Below are 18280 nucleotides of genomic sequence, written 5' to 3' on the forward strand. Positions count from 1 at the left end.
GTCCATTTGAGGATGGATGGAAAGGAGCTGACCTCACGTGACGTATCCCATTTTGCTTCATGAATGATTCAAACTCAGCACTTGTGAAGCAGGTCCCATTGTCCGACACAAGCATTTTTGGTATACCAAAAACACTGAAGCTTTGTCTCAGTTTCTCAATAGTAGCTTGGGATGTGGATGTTTTCATTGGGTAAATGTCCATCCACTTGGAGTGTGCATCCACGATCACCAGAAACATTTCTCCAAGGAAAGGTCCGGCATAATCCACATGAATCCTAGACCATGGCGACGCAGGCCATTCCCACGGGTGTAATGGGGCGGGTGCAGGTGCTTTCTGCTGTGACTGACACTCGTAACATGCCTGTACAGTTCTTTCCACATCTTGGTCCATACCCGGCCACCACATGTATGATCTGGCTAGGCCTTTCATTTTTGTCATTCCACTGTGTGTCTGATGCAACATCTTAAGCATTTTCGCGCTACCTTTGGTGGGAATAATAACTCTAGCTCCCCAGAGAACACATCCGTCCCTCACGCTGAGCTCCATTTTCCGCTGGTAGAAAGGCTTAAGGTAAGAATCTGTTTCTGCAGGCCATCCTGTAAGAACATATTCATGGACTCGAGACAAAGTCACATCTTTAGCAGTCCAACTCTTGATTTGGTTTGCATTCACCAATGACTCATCCAACAGGTCCATCATTAGAACTTGCTCAGTTCTCTCCTCCTTCCTTAATTTGACAGGAACTGGCAATCTGCTCAGTGCATCCGCATTAGCATGGTGTTTTCCTGGTTTGTACACTATGTTATACTTGTATGCACTTAGTCCAGTGTTTCTCAATCCAGGTCCTCGGGACCCACTGCCCTGCATGTCTTAGATGTGTTCTTGCTCCAACACACCTGATTCAAATTAATGAACTTCCTCATCAAGTTCTTTGTGTGTTAAAGGAGGGTTACTTATAAAACATGCAGGGCAGCGGGTCCTGAGGACCTGGATTGAGAAACACTGACTTAGTCGAACAGCCCATCTTTGCACTCTTGGCGATCCCATTTGTGGAATCGGCTTCTTCTCATTGAACAGATAGATTAACGGCTTGTGATCTGTGTAGATGGTGAAGGTGCGTCCGTATAAGTATTTGAGAAACTTTTCAACACCGAACATGACTGCAAGGCCTTCTTTATCCAGTTGTGAATACCTTGTTTCAGCTGGCTGTAAAGTGCGCGAGACAAATCCAATTGGCCTCTCACTTCTGTCCTCCATGATATGTGATAAAACTGCCCCTACTCCATAAGGTGAAGCATCACATGACAGAATTAACTCTGTCATTAACTGTCAGTGTTACTGTCCTCTGGCTGCTCTTGAACGTTATGTGAGCGATGGCCTGAACTCCATTTCTTTTCATTTTTCACGTCACCAGATTTAGCGTTTCCTTTATTCTGCTTACTTTTGTTGCGGCAGGCTCTGGCTATATGTCCAACTTTTCCACATGCATGACATTTTTCTTGTTTAAACCTACATTCAGCAGCGTTGTGTTGCCCTTTGCAACGGTAGCATTCTTTCGTAGCGCCCTTGAACGCACCACTCACGTGCAAGCCCTTGTTTACCTTGAAGCACTTCACCATAGCGCTAGGATTTTGTAGATCATGTGCGTTTTTATTTGCCGTTTCAGCTGCTACTGCTATGGATAAGGCTTTCTCACAAGTCAAATCTGCTTCTACCAGTAGTCGTCTTTGAATCCGGTCATCATTAATTCCACATACGATCCTGTCTCTTAACTTCTGCTGTAATGTGTCACCGTAATTACAGTCCTGCGCAAGCCGTCGCAGCTCCGCTACGTAGTCCAATACTGACTCGTTTGGCTTGCGGCTGCGAGAATCAAACTTGTACCTTTGGACGATTTCACTTGGCTTTGGGTCGAAGTGGTTTTTCAGCAGTATCACCAGTTGCTGGTAAGTCTTGTTTTTCGGTTTATCTGGGCTGAGGAGGTTCCGCATTAAACTGTAGGTGGACGCGCCGACCACACTCAGGAGTATAGCTCTTTGCTTATCTCCGTCTTCGATTTCATTGGCCTCAAAAAACTGTTCCATTATTTCACAGTATTCTTCCCAGCTTTGACTTTTAGCATCAAATACCGCTAGAGTGCCAATGGTCGCCATTTTCAGTCTTATTTAGTGTTACTCTCCCCCCTCTTCGTCCTGCTCGCCCGAAAACCACCGACCTCACCGTCTCACAGCTTGTTTATCCTCGTCGCCAAAAAGATGTTGCATAGTGGCCGCAATAACTCTGCACAACACCTCGAAGTTAATGAACATTTTACTGAAGCTCGGTGCACACGTTACACAAACCCATGAGGCTTACAACTTCGACTTATTTTCCTCTCTAATCAGGGTGATAATGCAGTAACAAGAGAGCGAGTTCGCCCTCTCTTGGTTAACTCCAGAACAACATATAAAACATGTATCATTACAAGTACACTCACACTTGTATTCAAACCAAATTACTAATATCAAATCTCAATATACCACACAGTGAAACACAAGCAAAAGACGCCATGCTTCTGTCATTTAGAGGTCTCTGCTCATGTGGCAGCTAACTGCCTGGGTCCTAAAACGGTACCTACGCCAACAAGGAGGGAGGCAATTTAGCATGCTAGTCCATACACATTCTACAGCAACCTTAAATCATTCACATACCGAACCAGGGCGCACGCCGCGAATTAGCGGGGAAGAACGCGCACACGAACCTACCGCTGTGGCGTTCAAGCTATCTTTATACCAGCCATAACTAAGCCATTGGTTACACAAAGGTGACCATCTACACCTGCATCAGCGTCTAAACCTGTGCAGCCACTTAAACATTCAATTGGGGGGGGGGGGACCGCATGATTTCACCCCATTTTTACCTTTTAAATATACAATATACAAAACATTTAAACACCCCTTCAGATGTAAAAAAAGTTCTTGTTAAAACAAAACAAAAACTGTAGTTGATATTTAAGTTTCATTGACTTCTGCATTTTTCATCAAGAGACTAGTGTTAATTTCAACCTAATTGCATACATCAGCAAATCAATTCTCCACTTATCCGGCTCAGGTGCGGGCAAATGAAGACATAATGAGACACCAGGGCATAAACGGGTGAATACAGGATGAGTCTCAGTCTCTGCGGTCCTCCTGCTTCCTTTTATGGTTGCACATGTGGCTCTGCAGCCCTGTTCAAAAGCCTTTACATGCCTTTTCATCTGTTTACTATATCTATGAATAACGTAGAGCTGGGATTTACACACAATAACATCAAATAAATGTCTCTAAAATCATAAGCCTTGCAGAAAATCAAACAGATCTCAAACAATTTAAGGTTTAAAAGTACTAAGGAGGTATAGTAATAAGAAGGTCTTTAATTACTTCTGCTTACGAAATTTAGGAGAAAATCCCACACCCTGCTTGCATTTATCACTTCTTATTGATCATACTAAAGCTTCAGCCCTTTTGAGCCGTTGTCAGGAGTATTGTGAGTGGGATTTTTTTTTTATTTGGAATTTATATTTTCTTTCCTTCTTGTAGATGTACTGTCTACTTTTCAGAAAGCTTGTTGGTCTTCTGTGTCTTTCAGTTAATTAGATTTTTTTCTTACTATGTGCAAGCTTTTCTCTTTGGACTGTCAGGAAAAAATGAATAATTTGGGGCTGAAATAAAATTTAAATGATAGTCTGTTGGAGAAACACATTAAGGAGCATAGTTAATATGTTATGTTATGTTAATAACAGTTTAATAGCTGAAAAGGTAAAAAGCTAATGTGCTTTGAGCTTGTACCACCGCTGTACTCAGAATACAACTTATCATGAATCTTATTCAGTGAAGTAATTATTGACTTGGTTAGTGGTGAAGTGAGAGCAGGTGGCTTGCAGGTTGGAGTTAAACCATAGGCTCTCTCCACTTGTGCTTCTTTCCTTCCTGCTGCTATGCAGACACTGTGCTTACATGCACACATTCACTTTGTTTTTTTTTCTAATCTTATTTTTTTTTATCTCCTGTGCTCATCAGACAGGCACACATTGGTGTAACCCAGCAGGATTTCAGTCCAGTGTGGGAAGCTGTCACAGTGCAATTCCAGTTCACATTTACAAGCTTTCAGTATCTGATCATAACTTACCTGCTTTTATCCCTCTTCCGTCTGATGATCCTCTGAGATTTCTTCTGTTTTCCTGCATTATGCTGAGTCATATGTTGCTATCAGTAAATGTTATTTCAAATAGTGACATTTCTCAGGTTCCAGTGTCTCAAAGTAGGGTTCAAGGCTTATCTTTGATATATTTGACTGATATTTGCATCTTTTGCTTAAATAGATGGTGTCCACTTGGCTTTTAGAAACTTGTGAGTAGGCCTGTCGCGATAAGCAATAAGTCAATTAATTGAACGATAAGAAAATAAGAGCACGATAAGTTTGCCGGCCGCGATAATTTTTTTTCGTCCCCCCTTTACCATAGACTGTGTATGACAATAGGTTTCACTATGGAGTATTTCGACTAAACGCTCTGGTTTCTTGCGGAGTGATCTCTCTAGTGTCACACTTGACTGCAGCATGTTGCAGCACAAGCCGGTAAGCCGCATTTGTTTTGCACGGCTGCCAACACGCAATGGCCGTGAGACTTGCGTATTTAAGTGGCTTCTCACGCTCTCGCGCTAAACCTCCGATTCTCATGCTGAAATATGTAAATAATAGATGCAAGCATCTCCTCTTTTATTGTTTCGCTGCTTCCCACATGTAAGCAGAACACACACATTCTAGCTTACGACGTCAGTACAAAGCCCCCACTTCCTGGTCTACTGTAATAACCCCTGTAATCCGCAGGCACATTATGCAAATAGAATCAGCCTATATACTACCGTATATGACAAAATACACATTAAGAGCAATGCCGGCTAATCGAGAGGTTTGGGAGGATTCCCAGTGGGCCGCATAACTTTTGGGCCGGTGTCCCGGCGTATGTGAATGTGGTATCCCAGCTAACTGCTGGGTTGTAGTTACTTATAAGGCCAACAGAGGGCAGAATGACTTTGTTTCACAAGCAGTAGATTTTGAAGAGCAGAAGAAGAACACGGGTTTTTGTTCGATGTAAAGTGCTGAAGTTTGGTTCGTCATTAAAACCGGCATGCTTGTCTACTTGTCTGGAGTTTATTTGAAGATGCAACAGTGAAAAAGGCGCTTTTATTTATTTAGTTTATTGACCTTTGAAAATGTGTACTTGCATTATTACGGCATATGTCACTATATTAGTTGAGAATGGTCTCAAAATGACACATTAGCGCTCTGCGCAATATTATCGTTTATCGCGATAATTTCTGAGAAAATTTATCGTACAGCTAAATTTGTTATCGTGACAGGCCTACTTGTGAGGTGCATTTTCTTGATAATTAAATCTGTAAAACATTAACTCTGTAACAATAAAACCCTAATAAAAATAAAACAATTTGCTACTGTAAACAGAAACCTATATCAGACATAAGTCTGGCAATGTGTCTGGTGTTATCTCCGTTAACAGAGTTTATTGGGATTACTTAACAACTTCAACCAAATAAGCCTTTCCCTGCACATTCCTCTTCATCTGTGAAGGGAAACAATGATAAACTGGATGGGTGCAGCTCTCTGCCAAGCCCAGAGTCTAGTTTTACCAATGCCACCTTTATAGGCTTTCATGAGATTCAGCTTTGGTAGAGTTTCATAATCTTGCTACCAAACAACAAATACACTGAATAAAAATCCCCCAGGGCTCTCTCCACTGATAAAAGCATAATGGCAATAATTGCTTGAGAAAAGTAACCTTTAATAGGTTTGCGTATAAAATATTGTGACTGTTGGGGAGAATGAAGAGTATTTGTTAGTGCCTGCAAGTCTTCCTGAGAATCACCCACATGTAGAGGTTCCTTTTATAAACTGATGAATCATAATTTGGTAAAACATTTTGAGAAATGTCATGTCTTTAAGGAAAGTGTAATTGTAGACCAAAACTGGGCATTAATAAATGCTTAAAAGGAGCTTAAAGCTTTATACAGGAACAATACATTGTGGCACAAAACATCTGTTATATATGTATATGATTTTTAGAAATGATAAATGATGCTGAAAGTGTTAGAAACTTCCTGAAATGATGCACACGTCTCTGTAAAGCCACTCAAGTGCTTCCTGATGCTTTTTCCTTAAAACCAGTAAGTAGACTTCCTCCCTTGTTCATCGTGCTGACGTCAACCACACACAAAAACACACACACACACACACACACACACACACACACCACCTCTCCACCATCCCAGAGCAATGCCCTCTTTACCGAGATAATTACATCGGTTCAACTCTTTAACAGCTGCACCCTCCTAAAGAGGTAAATGGCTCTTATAAATCTGCCTCTTCTACATGGCAAGCCACACACACACACACCAACACAGACACACAGCCCAGCAGTATCAGTATCAGCTGAGCAGTGTTTGGTTTCAAAACAACATTTGTGAGAGTTTATATGTGGAGGTCTAATCCCCGAAAACCGACAGCTGATAGGTGTCTGAGATTCGACAGGGCAGCGCCAAACTCACTCCTAGACAGCGAGTCACTTTGCCTCAGCACGCTAGTCCACAGACACTTCAGGGCTGCGGTCGTTCAGTCAGCCTCACGTTAATGACTACTGTAGATAAATTTATTGAGGTACTCATCAAGGGATGGCTTGGGTGTGTTACTTATTTTCATTTATATTCTTACTCTGTTAATCATATCTTATCTTTAAGCTCATATACTGACTAACAGGGTGTTGCTAGTAAAACAACATGTGGAATGTTACCCTTAAGGGAAATTTCTGGGTCAACCGGAGTTCAGAGGAGATACCTTGTTTGTGTGTGTGTGTTTTCTTTGTCCCTGTTTTCCAGAACAAAAGAAGCCACCAAATGGATGTGTAGCCAAGTACAGGAAGAGATATAGTTACTTATGTGTAAGTAGGTGTTTGATGGGAATTGGGCCAATAGTTAGGTTCGTTAGGTTCGTAGGAGGGCTAAGGTAAGTAGTGTAAAATGCCGAATGAAAGCTGGATTCAAAGATAAAGTTGCACTCAATTGAAATTGTATTGAACACTTTGAAAAGAACAGTGCACATTCAAATGTAAAAATACAGAAATGAAATAAAAATACAATTAATACCCCAGTGTCCTATCTGAGCTCAGGTAAGGTAAAGTCCTGCCGGCTCAATAGTCAAGTCAAGTAAGATCCAATAGTCAAAAGTCTGAGAGAGGTGCGATTTGTCCTACCGCACAGTTGTAACAGTTTGTAGTGGGAGAACTCCAGTTCTCTCACGGCCAACTTGGAATGGCTCTGGTTCGGTTCAAGGGAAAAGGCTCGCCATCTTCCTCGTCAGGAAGAATTCCATATCCAACGATCCCACAAAAAAACCTAGCCAGGTCTCTTCTAACATTCAGCTCTCAAGTTAGGGTTTGGTCCGCTTCGCCCTGCACCCGTGTTGATCGCGTCAGTTTCAAGTTCCAAAATATTCTGCAAGCGTTCGGGTCCTTTCCTCCAAGGTCCACGAGGGTGTTTGTTGTGAATATTTGGTCGATTTGCCCAAGTTTATAGGTGGTTTTTAGCAATTAGCTTTTCAGTTTGTATCAACAGCGGTCTCCCATCCAAGTCTCTCTCAGCGTCTGACGCTGTTGTGGAAAGTTCGGCGGTCAAGAGCATGGGAAGGCGGGGCTTAACTTTTTCGACCAATGAGGCTTCGTGTTTACTATTTTTGACCTACAGGTGTGTTCAATAGGGATGATTGACAACTGGCGGATTAATCTGAGTTAGATCAACAAAATAGTGCAATACTGGGTCCTAAAACTAGCGGGGTTACAGATGGGTGTCACAAGGAGGGGGGTAGACATCTGCATGTGGTCGCCCTGACTCCAGCTGACCCTACTTCTGCAACTCCAGCATTAGTCAGTAAAACTGTGTATAGAAAGGAGGAGGAGCTGTAATATATAAGGGTCCAGGGATAGAAAGAAGGTGTCCTGTCTGTTGTGGGCAGCCGGACATCTCATGTCTGTTTGCCAGGGATAGATATGGACCCAGGGCTCTGTAATTTGCACATTCTCATTTTGTAAATGAATAAATTGTTAACTTGAGAGAAGATGGAGTCAGATGGGTGGGCACGGACATCTGACTTCACTAGTGGCAGCTGGTGATTAGGGTAATCTGGTGGAATTACAGGCGCTGGGGGCTTCTACGCTTTTGTTGGAGTATTTTAGGTTGCTTGTGTAAAAAAAAAAAAAAAAAAAAAAAAAAATTAAAATAAAATAAAAAGTACCATTTAGGAATACCAGTGGTACTTTAATTGGGTTTGGTCTTTTAATATGCAATCTGTTCAGTTGCAGTTTGTTGCATTTTCCAAAACAAGAGAATAAAATCTCATTAAATATGTTTGCATCAACAGAACATTGAAGTTTAAAAATCTCCCAAAATGATGACAACAAAGTTGTTTCATGAGCTCTTGTGTTTTTCAACCTGTTCCTGATCACATTTGGAGGTGCATTGTCCTGTGGGATAAATCTGCTGCCAGTGGGGCGGGCTGATGCCATGGCAAAGGATGGGCATTCTAAATTTCAGCATTAAAAGGTGCTGGGAAAACCCAGTATCCTTGCACAGTTGTGAATACAATATGGGTTCATTACTACATGAAATCTCCACATTTTGCGTGTCTTCTAACGTTTTTTGTTCTCAGATGAAAGGAAGCTAAAATGTATCAGCGAGGACCCAGTTTTTACTCAGATCCATTTTTTCTGTTACCGCTTCAGTTTGATCAGTCTTGTTGATTAGTGCGACTCTGGACTTGTTTCAAAAGCCTTTGATGTAAATAGAGCAGCTCTTTGTTAATTAATAACTCATTGTCTGACTAATTGGTAATTTTAATTGAAGAGGCCATTGTGGGTCTGAATCCTCGTTGCACTCGAATCCTCTATGAAACATTTAGTGGAAATGAGGATTTAAAATCAGAGGAAAGCTTTTTGTTTCTGCTCTCGTGGGCAGAGCGAAGTCATCACAAAGTGCTTTCATGTGTCTTCACTGGAAAGTGATGTGAACTATAAGAGGAGCTTCTGATGCTGTTTCCTCTGATAGCCAAGGATGTTGTGGGCGGTTTTACGAGGAGCTTTCTGCTGCTTTTGGCTGAACTGCTGCTATTAGAGAGAGTGGTTGGTGTGATCTGTTCCTCCTTTCTTACCACTGTTTTGTCCGTGATGTTGGCCAGAGCTTTTTGACGCAAACTAAAGTGGAAAAACAGGAGAAGTTCTGCGTTTGTTCTCCTTCATACACCTTTGCAACCCTTATCTTCGTGTGATGAAAACAAATCTTGTGACGGAAGTGTTGATGTGAAATCAATTGAGCTAATCGACTGAGCTGCTAATTATGTTCAGAAAATGTACAAGTCTGAATACTTCATTCATCTCTCTGACCTTCACCAGATAGCTCAGTGTGAGAGTTGCCAGATCATTAGGTTATACGATATGTAGGCCATGTTGCTCTTTAACAGCTTTACAGAAGCCTGTAAATATTATTTACCAATACCATAACTTAAATATTTGTAATAGGGTTGAAAAGCTCAGATACACTTGTTTTGGATGGACTATTTTTCTTTTACTTTTATCCACATTTATTTTTAAAAAAAGTCTAAAATGGTTTTATTCATATTTTTGTTATTGCATTTATTTTTATTTCTTTGTGTCAAAAACCCACTGAGGCAGATTTTCTAGATCAGTGGTTCCTAACCTATTTTCTATGGGGACCCCCTTAACACAAATACTGAAAAGTCATGGACCCCCAGCCCCACCCTGTGCTGAAACCATACTCGGTTTTATGCTTTGAAAAGTGAGATTCTTACCATAAATAATTTATTCTGGCTGAGTCCTGTCCTTCAATAAATCCAAAGTAAAATTAAGTTAATAAAATTAAGATATAGACTTTTTTTATGCTTAAAATAGAGACAATGTGTGGACATTAATCACAATGACTCTTAATGTTGAAAGCCTCAGGGACCCCCGTGCTCTTTGGGGAACCCCCTTGGGGGGCCCTGGACCCCAGGTTGGGAAACACTGGTGTAGATAAGAATGCTCCACAAGCTGAACTTACTGGAAAATGTTTAAGACTCTCTAAACTATACAGTGAGAAATGAGAGGTGTGTTCAGGGAGAGGTTTCTTCGGGTTAGTTTTCTAATTACAACATAATTTTTCTTTTAATTTTATTTACAGACAGACCATTTATGATTTATAATTTATAGTTTATAGTCCATCAGCAGTCTCTGGTTATCTTGGTACACTTGCTAACTGTATTTGGTATCAAATACTTTATTCATATAATATGAATATATTAGCTCACTTGTCAGTTTAAACCTTTTTCAGGTAAGACTTTATGTTAAGGTAAATTCGTTTCAGAATTTTATTTTATTTTTTAAGTTTTGTTGGCTTAAGAGCAGAAATAGCAGATCATTTCCAGCAGTGGCACTGGGCTGCACGGTAGTGTGATGGTTAGCATCTCGGCTTACAGTAAGAAGGTTGCTGGTTCGAGCCTCTGCTGGCCTTTCTGTGTGATCATCAACCTAGGTACTCTTAGAACTGATGATCCTCACAAAGCTCACTGTTGTCTAAAGTTCAGTCAGAGCTTCCACTCTTTCTGCAGTGAGACGGTTCTTCATCTGCTCTAAGTACAGTCTGGATCATAAACCTTCATAGTTCAGAGCAGCAAACAGCTGACAGGTTTATGAAACTTTACAAGGCTAATGGACCACTTGGCCGGTCTTCATTACAGCACTGCAACACTGACACTCATAATTAACATGTCACACACATCTGCTGTGTCTTGTCTTGTGTGTGGTCTGACTGTTGTCACTGTTATCTAAAGCTGCTGCTGCTGGAGCTTTCCTGGCAAGAAAACAATAATAAATGGCAAAAATAGAGAAAATGTAAGATTTAAAGGAAATTGAAGACTTCTTTAGATAATTAAATAGGTTTGAATTAAATAAAATTAAAAATACTAAATAAATCCCATGGGGAAATTAAAACATTTGTTGTATTTCCCAAAGCTGATTAAATAATATTTCATTTTAAAAGTTAACGATTGGTATTTTTAGCATTAAGGATGCTAAAATGTAGTCTGTAGACTGGCAGGGGTTACAGTTAGATTTAACAGGTGGGAGAACTAAGTTCCAGTGTAGCTGCACCACTAAGGAGGGAAATGATTCACAGTAAATAACTCCCAAGTTGATTTTTGCACCGGTGAACTATCAGCTGACCTGTGCTGAACTTGTTTCCCTGAGGTTTGCTGGTCCGTTGAAGAACTAGTGCAGTGGCAGCTTGAAACCTGCCCAGCTGGGAGTGAAACTCATTGCAGCTGTGTCTGTCACTAAAAACAGACCATATGCACAGACCCAATTTGTAAGTGAAAAGAGCACACTGGAGTTGGTAAATTCAACCTCAGATTTACAAAAACATTAAATACTACATCAGACACCAGGTAATGCAGAAGCATTATATAAAGCTAAGTACACCCTGTGATTCAATAGCTCCATAACTTTTAAACCACTTTTAGCTGCATTAAATTAAGGCTATCTTTTTAATATTAGTATTATTCTGTTGCCTGACCAAAATTGACTGCAAGGTGCCGGGCTCTGCGGCTGCAAAACAAGCCCATATCATCAGCTGTCCGCCACCATGCTTGACAGTTGGTATAAGGTGTTTGCACTGATGTGTTTGGTTTTCTCCAAACATTCTGCTCTGTATTTTGAGCAGATATCTATTTGTTTAAGATCCAGCTTTGCAAATCTTAGCTGTGCTGTCTTCCAGACAAGCTATGTTTGTTCAGTTTTTATTAATTTTACTGTCATGAACTTTAACATTTAACATGCTAACTGAGCCCTGGAGAGTGTGAGATGGTAAATGGACTTGTACTTATACAGCGCCTTTCCAGTCAGCTTGACTACTCAAAGCACTTTACACTACCTGTCACATTCTCACACACACACACACACACACTCATACCCCGATAGTTAACATAGGGTTAAGTGTCTTGCCCAAGGACACTTCGGCAGTCAGGAAAACACTGGAAACAATCCACCAACCCTCCGGTTGGATCTGACTGCTCTTCCTCCTGAGCCAATGAGATGTAGCTCATTACTACTGTAAAAAAAAACTACACAACTGTAGTTTTTTAGTTTCTCTGAGCATTGCACAATCTGACCTTGGGCCGAACTTGCTGAGACATCCACTCCTGGGAAGATTGACATCTGTCTTGAATGTTTTCCACTGTAGAATGATGGGCTCATAGTAGTTTGCAAATTGCCTTAGTAACCGTCCCAGATTGATGGGCAGCAACATTTTCTATATTCCTGATGTTTTCCCATCTGAACTCTGGATTTCATCATCACATATTGTTTGCTTAGCTTTTATGCATTTTTTAAGGGGTGTGGGCACATAAATGTCGCCTATTTTTACAATGAACTGTGTTCATCTCTCACAGTAAAGTCTGCAAGGGAAGGATAATTTGGGGAAAAAAGTCTGCATTGGAGCCATTATACAGTATATCTGACAGCGGCACAGCTAGAAGCTCAGATAAACAGCTGGTGTTCTTTCATGTAAATGGGAGCCCCACCAGTTAGCTGCAGAGGGCCTTCGCTTAAAGGGCTTTGGTGGCACTGCACTGTAAAATTCTGGGAATTATTACTCTTATCATTTCAAAATATTTTCAATATGTGCACATGTGAGCTCCTCTCATTTCCCCAAGAGCATTTCCATTGCTTGCTTCTCTTAACAGAGCACCAGAAACAGGTGAAAATCTATCAGAAACTTGGCTAGTATTGATGAATGCTACATTTTATGGGACAGTTTTCTGCATTCTCCGAGCAGAGATGAGATCTCTTCATACCACTTTCTGTTCTTTGTAGTATACTTCTTCTAAGTAACCTGGGAAAATTTTCAGATTAAACTGATTTTTGCACCCGAAACACAATAAAAACTTAAAGTTTTTGTCATCAATTACACAACCAGTTAATAATAAATGTGCAGCTAAATAGTCCAATGATAGAAAGTTTGGGAACAGTTTTGAAAATGTCTCAGAGCATCTGCAACAGCATTTCAGATTATTTCTTGAAGTTGAGGTTGTAAAAACGGGCAGAAATGGGACTTAACGAAGCAATACTGAACTTTTGCAAATTTTCTCAGTGAGGCTCTACCTAATGACAGCTAATTTGGCATCCATATTGCATCCAACCTCTGCTTTAAGCTCTCTCTAGCCAATAAAAGTCAGTCGGATGTTGACTCTTGTCTTATCTCTTGCTTTGTCGCTTTCTCCCTTCTTTTTCCTTTTATCTTCCAATAATGTCCTCTTGCATTTCTTTGATAAATCAGCCACAGTGCACGTTTAAAATGGCTAGTATGCAGTTGCAGGGGTGTGATGTAATTTGTAATATAGATCTCAGCTGTAGTAGGATGCTCCAGGCAAGTTATGAAGTACAGTTTCCCAGCCATGAGATGTTGCAGGACAATGACAACCCCAAGAATTTAATAATAAATACCACTGTACCATCAAAATGAGTCAAAATATATTTTCAAGGTCAGACATGTACATAGTACTACTTTAAACATCATGGGGGTTTAATGGAAATGGTCCAAATCAAAGCTGCAGACAGAGTGTAGTTCACAATTTTAATTTTTTAAAAGTAAACAGAAGGTTGTATTTTCTACTAGACTGTCTCCATCTTACAAACTCTTGATTTTGTGTCCCAGTTTTTCCTACAAAAAAAAATGTCTAAATTCACTATACTGAAGATGACGTCTCACAATAAATTTCCAACCATATCTCATTCATTTTAAATTTAGCCTCACTGATAATCACAACTAGCGCGTACTGCGTTTGCATTGGTTCCCCTTTGTTTCAGTCTGAAATAGGGCTGGGCAATATATCGAGATTTTCAAATATATCAAGACTTTATCAGACTCGATATAGAAGGATGGATTATCGTTTATATCGAGATAGCTTGTGTTGAACTAAAAGCATCTTTTCTTTTGTATTTTGCACAGCTGTATTTTTATTATGGTAATTGAAAAGTATTTTTAATTTATATTGTTTTAGGAGCATTTAATTTAATATAAAGGTACTTTAATTTCAGTCAGCTGTTTTAATGCACATGTGCTGCTGATCCTTAATACAAGTGTTTTTAGCACTCAAGGCTGTAAGTTAGAGCTGTCTCTTTGGTTACTTGACAAATATATATATATATATATATATATATATATATATATATATATATCGAGATATATATCCTGCATCGTGATTCAGGTAAAAAATATCAAGATATAAGATTTGGTTCATATTGCCCAGCCCTAGTCTGAAATAATCTCCTTAGTAATTCATCTAAAAAGACGCCTTTGCTGTGAAGATGTTTGAAACTTTGTTTTCTTTGTGCTCCAGCTTCTGTGGAACTACAAACTCAATCTGACCACAGATCCAAAGTTTGAGTCTGTGGCGATGGAGGTCTGCAAGAGCACCATTGCTGAGGTCAGTCAGCCTCCGTTTGGTTTTCTGCTGCTCTAATCACTCGGCATTTCTTTGACACGTCTCATGTTCCAACGCTTGCAGATAAAGGAGTGTAATGAGGAGGAGCGGGGGAGGGGCTATCTGGTGTCCTGCCTGGTGGATCACCGTGAAAACATCAGTGAGTAATCTAATAATCTGAAATGAAAGCTGAGACTAATTACTACAGGATGCTTTCTTTGCACCCCGCTGTTATGCTTTTAATGTTTTATATAAAGCACTTTGTATTGTCTTGTACATGAAATGTGCTATACAAATAAACTTGCCTTGCCTTACAGAAGTGAAACACAATAAAATATTTAAATGGTTATCTCCTTATAAAAGAAAACTACGTTACTTTCAGGGAAAACCAGAGGATAGCAGCCCAATTAATTTAGGAATGAGTAAAGTAATGTCTGATGACAAACTGTAAGTAGAAGCTAAAACAGTGAGCCTGAGCAGTTTTACAGAATTTTTAATAAAGGTTATACAGATAAATATCTCAGGAAGCCATCAGCTGATGTTCCAGTCTAATCCAACTTTGTTAGTACTTAAAAAAATCACAGAGGACCAAAGTGCTGTACAAAATTAAAGACATAAGTAGCATAACATATAACACAAAGCATAAAACATGAAGCATAAAATATGATAAAACATAAACGCATAAAAATAGACACAGTGAAATAAATGAATGAATGAATGAATAAAAGAAACATCTCAAAAAGCATCAAAGTCCAAGGAGAAAAGATTGGTTAAAAGCAGACAGAGAAGAGGGCTGTCTAATGCACAGTGGCAGATTTTTCCACAATTTAGGGGCAGTAACAGCAAAGGCATGGTCCCCTCAAAGTTTTTGATTTGATAATTGACACTTCTATCAATGGCCAGTCAGGAGAATTGAGGGATAGCCTCTAAATCCTCCTTAAAAATGCCATGAGGATCAAGAAAGAAGGGAACCCCAAGGTAGTAAAATATAGCAAGAGTGAATACTTTACAATAAAACATCCTTCTTTTTCATGCAAACTATCATGAATCATTGCAAACAAGGCCAGTCATAGGAGAACGCATTAGCAGAATTTTATGAGCTGGAGTAAAACTTTTGACCTCAAAACAGTAAAAGTAAGACACGATTTATGTTTCTTTTTTTTGTTTTTGTTTGCTACACTATGGCTGCTAGCTCGCATAGTTTTTGTCCCACAGTGACATCTTCATCAGCAGAGTCTCTGCTTTGATATGACACCTTTCATGTTTGCTTGATGTGGAGAAATTAATAGAAGCTTTAAAGTAGACAGTGTTGTTCTCACATTTCTTTTACATTCCTATATAATTACTTGAGGTTTGAATTGTGTTTGTTTTAGGTGACAATGCTTGGTAGAGTATTTTAGCTGAGTTTCACTCCATGGCTCTGGTATGCTACATGATAGGACTGGTGCTTCATAGGGTGTGCAACGATATTCTGTACTGCACGGCTCTCATGGTTCCCCCTGTACAGGGGGCTCTCATCAAGAAGATATCCACTGTGATCGCTTGTCTCGAGAAGGCGCTGGCGAGGGAAGCGGAGCAGCAGGATCACGTTCGGCCAATCAAAGAAGAGTGTCAGAAAGCGATCCTGCGGGTGGCGGAGCTGTCATTCGATGACTTTCACTTTAACAGACATCTTTACTTCGCCTGCAGAGACGACCATGAGAGATTCTGCCAGAATGGTGACTCTGATAAACAGACTCACATATTCATAAATGTTTTAGCTTTGACACTGTAATATTTAGTGTTATCATTGGGTTTTCGTACCATAAAAGTCTTTAAATAAACTTTAGGTTCTTAAAAAATTTCTCTGAAAATGCATGTCTTGATGAACAAGATGAACTCTGAACTCTGCACTGCCTTCTAGTGGAAGTAGAATTAAAAAAGAAGAATATTACCATAAATGTTTAAGATACCCAAGTTTAGTATCCTTTATCTTCTTTGGTTCTATCAAGTGATTAACTTGAGTCTCATTTATTAACAAATGGGTCCCAGAAATGCACAAAAATCAGCAAATCTGTATTAAGTTTTGCTTAAGATTAAGTCAGTCTGTATCACCTGTTTTTACCACCTTTTAATCACGAAAAATAGCAAATATAAGGAAAGAAATGCATCGATTGTCCATCTTATAATGCTTTGTTGCTCAAATACGATAAATATTTTCATATTTTTAAATGAAAACTATTGTATTTCTGGTTTTACATGGTCTGTCCATGTAGTTTTTTTTTTTTTTTTTGCTGTGGTGCTTTGAAAAGCGAAAGTGATCCAATCATAGATCCCTGAGTGTTAAATACTTTCCCACAGTGGAGGTTAGTGGGTTTCGGACCAGTGTAAAAATCATGTATGCCAACCAATGGGCATGCTGAGGCAGACTCAGATCAGACCCAACATCTGGTTTTACAGAATGTAAATGAAAATGGAGACAATATATTTGGTTGATGTTAATATCACAGCAGAAAAGCGATGCATGCAGCATCATAAATGGTCATTAAACCCTCTAAATCAATGATGCTGAGATGTCTAGACACTTTTACAGGTATACCTCCTCTACAGACACCTCCATACTCCATCACCTGGTTGTAGGGTGTTCATTTTAAAGCATGTGCAACAACAACTCCACACTAGTTCAGGATATGTGGGGCTACATTTGTTTAGGAGAAAAAATAGATATGCATATAGATTGAATAGAAAGTAGTGTGGTCATCTTTTCTTTTCCATGATTATTCACATTTCTACCCCAAGTGAAGGACTTTATGTGTCTTACGGTCTTGTTCAGGAGTCATGGAAGAATAAAGCGTGAGATTGACGGGTAGATCAGTGCGGAGTGGGCAGTGATGTGAACTTTTCATCATTCGCAGTCCTTTACTTAATGATGTTACAGTGAAGCATATTTACACATGGCCTTACACTTATCAGAGCAGACCAAGCTTTTCAGAATAATCAGCTCCTCTGACGTTCATTCGCTGTGACATTCTGGGCTGGAAATGTGAGTTTGATGAGGCGTTCCAGTTAAATTTGCTGCAGCTTTGTACAATATGAGGAAAAAAATTATGCATTTTAAAGTTCAAAGCACAGACACCCTCAAAATGAAATTATAAAGCTATAAAGTAGCACATTATGGACTTTATGGGCTCTCTAACACCAACTCTTTTAGCTGAGAGTGTCAGTAAGCAAATGGAGTTGGAAGAAAACATGGATAAAGTGGACAGTTTCTCTTGTTTAGAAATATGAGACCTAAATAAAAGACACTTCAACAAGCACAGCCCTCAGACTTCTTTCTCTTTTTCTTCTCCGAAGATTCAAGCTGGAAAAGGAAAAGTCTACAAGTGTCTGTTCAATCACAAGTTTGAAGAGGCCATGTCAGAAAAGGTATTCAAGACAGATAATCCCATCCCTGGGTGTCATCAAAAAAGCCAAAAGTCTGAAGTTTTACACCGTTCTCTTACTACTTCTTTTCCATATCTTCTCTCCACAGTGCCGCGATACCCTGACGACCCGTCAGAAGCTTATCTCCCAGGAATTCAGAGTCAGTTACTCTTTGGTTAAAGCTTGTAAGATGGACCTGAGGAAGCAGCGCTGCAGCCTGGACACCAACATGCCGCGAAGCCCGACTGTCGTATCTGCTCCTGTGCCTCGAGGCCGCCGTGCACCGCTGTGAGCACGAAAATGTCATCAGGGTTGCAGATT

General features: G+C 39.9%; 1 pseudogene; it reads left to right on the forward strand.

Moving 5' to 3' along the window:
- Positions 1-282: 282 nt before the first annotated feature.
- Positions 283-18280, forward strand: part of LOC121628053 — a 29443-nt pseudogene continuing 11445 nt past the window's right edge.

Source organism: Melanotaenia boesemani, chromosome 17 (assembly GCF_017639745.1).
Source record: "Melanotaenia boesemani isolate fMelBoe1 chromosome 17, fMelBoe1.pri, whole genome shotgun sequence".
Taxonomy (NCBI): Eukaryota; Metazoa; Chordata; class Actinopteri; order Atheriniformes; family Melanotaeniidae; genus Melanotaenia; species Melanotaenia boesemani.